Raw genomic sequence first — 5,070 nt, 5'->3', positions numbered from 1 at the left:
GGTTTACTATTTTTAAACCTGTTTCTTCCACCATTGTTGAAGCCTTGTTGAGGCTTTTGTTGATCCTTCCATGAGAAATTTGGATGATTTTTCCATGATGGGTTATAGGTGTTTCCATAAGGTTCACCCATATAATTTACCTCTGCTATTGCAGGGTTCTCAGGATCATAAGCTTCTTCTTCAGAAGATGCCTCTTGAGTACTGTTGGATGCAGCTTGCATTCCATTCAGACTCTGAGAAATCATATTGACTTGCTGAGTCAATATTTTATTCTGAGCCAATATGGCATTCAGAGTATCAATTTCAAGAACTCCCTTCTTCATAGGCGTCCCATTATTCACAGGATTCCTTTCAGAAGTGTACATAAACTGGTTATTAGCAACCATGTCAATGAGTTCTTGAGCTTCTGCAAGCGTTTTCTTTAGGTGAATGGATCCACCTGCAGAAGTATCCAATGACATCTTAGCTAACTCAGACAGACCATCATAGAATATATCCAGGATGGTCCATTCTGAAAGCATGTCAGAAGGACACTTTTTGGTCAATCCTTTGTATCTCTCCCAAGCTTCATAGAGGGATTCACCTTCTTTTTGTCTGAAGGTCTGAACATCCATTCTAAGCTTACTCAGCTTTTGAGGAGGAAAGAACTTGGCTAAGAAAGCCTTGACCAGCTTATCCCAAGAGTTCAGGCTATCCTTAGGTTGAGAGTCCAACCATACTCTAGCTCTGTCTCTTATAGCAAAAGGGAAAAGCATGAGCCTGTAGACTTCAGGATCTACTCCATTAGTCTTAACAGTATCACATATCTGCAAGAATTCAGTTAAGAACTGAAAAGGATCTTCAGATGGAAGTCCATGAAACTTGCAGTTTTGCTGCATCAGAGAAACTAATTGAGGTTTCAGCTCAAAATTGTTTGCTCCAATGGCAGGAATGGAGATGCTTCTTCCATGTAAATTGGAATTAGGTGCAGTAAAGTCACCAAGCATTCTCCTTGCATTATTATTATTTTCGGCTGCCATCTCCTCTTCTTGTTCAAAAATTTCTGAAAGGTGCTTGCTGGATTGTTGTAATTTAGCTTTTCTTAGTTTCCTCTTCAGAGTCCTTTCAGGTTCTGGATCTGCTTCAACAAGAATATTCTTGTCTTTGCTCCTGCTCATATGAAAAAGAGGGAACAGAAAAATAATAATAATAGAGATCCTTTTTGCCCAAGCATAGAGGTTCCCTTATGTGAGTAAAAGAAAAGAAGAAGAGAAAATATGAACTCAGAGAGAGAGGGTTCGGATTTTTGGTGAGATGAAGTGTTAGTAGATGAATAAATGAATAGAAGGAGATGAGAGAGAAGGAGAATTTTTGAAAATTATTTTTGAAAAAGAGTTAGTGATTTTCGAAAATAGTTTTTGAAAAAGGTTAGTAATTTTCGAAAATAAAAATCAAAAATTAAAATAATTAGTTAATTAAAAAGAAATTTTGAAAAAGAGGGAAGGTATTTTTGAAAATTAGAGAGGGAGTTAGTTAGGTAGTTTTGAAAAAGATAAGAAACAAACAAAAAGTTAGTTAGTTAGTTGAAACAAATTTGAAAATCAATTTTTGAAAAGATAAGAAGATAAGAAGTTAGAAAAGATATTTTGAAATCAAATTTTTGAAAAAGATAAGAAGATATTTTTGAAAAGATATGATTGAAATTAGTTTTGAAAAATATTTGATTTTTAAAATCACAATTAATGACTTGATTCACAAGAAATCACAAGATATGATTCTAGAACTTAAAGTTTGAATCTTTCCTAACAAGTAAGTAACAAACTTGAAATTTTTGAATCAAAACATTAATTGATGATGTTATTTTCGAAAATTAGGAGATAAAGATAAGAAAAAGATTTTTGAAAAATATTTTTAAAATTTTCAAAAATAACTAAGAAATATGAAAAAGATTTGATTTTTGAAAAAGATTTTGAAAAAGATAAGATTTTTTAAATTGAAAATTTGATTTGACTCATGAGAAACAACTAGATTTTAAAAATTTTTGAAAAAGTCAAATCTATTTTTTGAAATTTTGAGAGAGAAAAAAAAAGGAAAGATATTTTTTTGATTTTTTTTGAATTTTTAATAATGAGAGAGAAAAACATGAAAATGATGCAATGCATGAAAATTTTTAGATCAAAACAATGAATGCATGCAAGAATGCTATGAATGTCAAGATGAACACCAAGAACACTTTGAAGATCATGATGAACATCAAGAACATATTTTTAAAAAAATTTTTAATGCAAAGAAAACATGCAAGACACCAAACTTAGACATCTTTCATGTTTAGACTCTATGGATGCAAAAATGCACATGTAAAACAAGAAAAGATGCAAAACAAGAAAACATCAAGATCAAACAAGAAGATTTACCAAGAACAACTTGAAGATCATGAAGAACACCATGAATGCATGAATTTTTCAAAAAAATGAAAGATGAATATGCAATTGACACCAAACTTTCAACTTGACTCAAGACTCAAACAAGAAACATGAAATATTTTTTATTTTTATGATTTTATGAAAATTTTTTTTTTTCGAAAACAAAGGAAAAATTTTTTAAAAGATTTTTGAAAAATTTTTGAAAAGAAAACGAAAAAGAAAATTACCTAATCTGAGCAACAGGATGAACCGTCAGTTGTCCAAATTCGAACAATCCCCGGCAACGGCGCCAAAAACTTGGTGCATGAAACTGTGATCTCAGGCAACGGCGCCAGAAACTCTGTACGCACGTCTTAATAAATCATTTTTCATTCACAACTTCGATACAACTAACCAGCAAGTGCACTGGGTCGTCCAAGTAATAAACCTTACGTGAGTAAGGGTCGATCCCACGGAGATTGTTGGTATGAAGCAAGCTATGGTCACCTTGTAAATCTCAGTCAGGCGGATATAAAATAGTTATGAAGTTTTCGAAAATAAATAATAAAATAAGGATAGAAATACTTATGTAAATCATTGGTGAGAATTTCAGATAAGCGCATAGAGATGCTTTCGTTCTTCTGAACCTCTGCTTTCCTGCTATCTTCATCCAATCAATCCTACTCCTTTCTATGGATGGTTTTATGTAAGGACATCACCATTGTCAATGACTACTTTTGATCCTCTCTGGAAAATGGTCCGATGCGCTGTCACTGCATGGCTAATCGTCTGGAGGCATCACCGTGGTCAATGGTTGCATCCTATCCTCTTGTGAAAATGGTCCAAATGCTCTGTCACAGTATGGCTAATCATCTGAGGTTTTCGATCATACTGGAATAGGATTCACCCTCCTTTTGCGTCTGTCACTACGCCCAGCACTCGCGAGTTTGAAGTTCGTCACAGTCATTCAATCCCAGAGTCCTACTCGGAATACCACAGACAAGGTTTAGACTTTCCGGACTCTCATGAATGCCGCCATCAATCTAGCTTATACCACGAAGATTCTGATTAAGAGATCCAAGAGATACTCATTCAATCTAAGGTAGAACGGAAGTGGTTGTCAGGCATGCGTTCGTGGGGGAATGATGATGATTGTCACGTTCAACACATTCAGGTTGAGGTGCGAATGAATATCTTAGAAGCGGAATAAGTTGAATTGAATAAAAAAACAGTAGTACTTTGCATTAATCTTTGAGGAACAGCAGAGCTCCACACCTTAATCTATGGAGTGCAGAAACTCTACCGTTAAAAATACATAAGTGAAAGGTCCAGGCATGGCCGAATGGCCAGCCCCCAAAACGTGATCACAGGATCAAAAATACAATCCAGGATTTCTAATACAGTAGTAAAAAGTCCTATTTATACTAAACTAGTTACTAGGGTTTACAGAAGTAAGTAATTGATGCATAAATCTACTTTCGGGGCCCACTTGGTGTGTGCTTGGGCTGAGCTTGAATGTTGCACGTGCAGAGGCTCTTTCTGGAGTTGAACGCCAGGTTGTAATGTATTTCTGGCGTTCAACTCTGGTTTGTGACTTGTTTCTGGCGTTTAACTCCAGACAGCAGCGTAGAATTGGCTTTCAATGCCCTTTTACGTCGTCTAAACTTGGTCAAAGTATGGACTATTATATATTGCTGGAAAGCCCTGGATGTCTACTTTCCAACGCAATTGGAAGCGCGCCATTTTGAGAGAATATACAAAACCCTGCTATTTAAGCACAAATTAGGGAGAATATACAAAACCCTGCTATTTCGTTGAATAAGTGTGAGAAAAAGTGATAAAATCCCCTAGATTCAAGATAAAATGCACCACGAAATAGTGGTGTATCAAATCTCCCCACACTTAAATCATAGCATATCCTTATGCTAAACCAAGAAAGAGACAAAGGGTTTCATCATTTATTAAAATGTAAACTAACTAAACGCAATCTACCTATATGCAACTATCTAAATGAATACAATTGCTTGGTCAAAATAAATCAACTTCCAAGAAAACCAATATAAGCATAGGGGCTAAAGGTATTGACAACCAAGTCAAACCCACAATTGAATTGAGTTATTAAAAGATTTTTGCAAACTTGCAAGAAAAGTGATGATTCTAGGTGAAAACATGTAATTGAGCAATCAAACCCTCACCGGATGTGTATCCACTCTAATCACTCAATTGTATGGGGTTGATCCACTCAATTCTCCCCTAATCATGCTTTCTAAGATTTATTTTTCATCTAACAATCAACAATCATTTCATGCATGCATACAAATATCATGAGGACTTATTTATAGGTTGTAATGGGGCTAGGGTCAAGGTAAGGATGCATATGGTCAAGTGGACTTGAAATTTGAATCTTTGATTAACTTAAACTTCCCACCTAACCTATATAACAACCTATACAAATCAAAACAAACCTAACTATCCATTCTTCACTTTTTCACACACTCATGCATTCTCTTTTTTATCACAACTCATATGCATTTATTATTATTGAGCTTCACTTTGGGGGCATTTTGTCCCCTTTTTATTGCTTTTCTTTTTCTTTATTTTTCTTATTTCTTTTTCTTTTTTGATATATATTTTTTTCTTTTTCTTTTCTATTTTTTTCTTTTTGCAATAAACTACACATAAGAGTATC

General features: G+C 34.5%; 1 non-coding gene across 1 annotated transcript; it reads left to right on the top strand.

The window, feature by feature from the left end:
* The first annotated feature begins 515 nt into the window (after positions 1 to 515).
* On the top strand, positions 516 to 623 carry LOC148580558 (small nucleolar RNA R71). Its single transcript, XR_015896355.1, has one exon. It is a non-coding gene; the product is annotated as a small nucleolar RNA R71 (small nucleolar RNA).
* Positions 624 to 5,070: the final 4,447 nt, after the last annotated feature.

This window comes from Arachis ipaensis, chromosome B10 (genome assembly GCF_059453495.1).
Source record: "Arachis ipaensis isolate K30076 ecotype BB chromosome B10, ASM5945349v1, whole genome shotgun sequence".
Classification (NCBI taxonomy): Eukaryota; Viridiplantae; Streptophyta; class Magnoliopsida; order Fabales; family Fabaceae; genus Arachis; species Arachis ipaensis.
The sequence above is the reverse complement of the archived record's forward strand: the minus strand, read 5'-3'. Positions and strand labels throughout refer to the sequence as shown.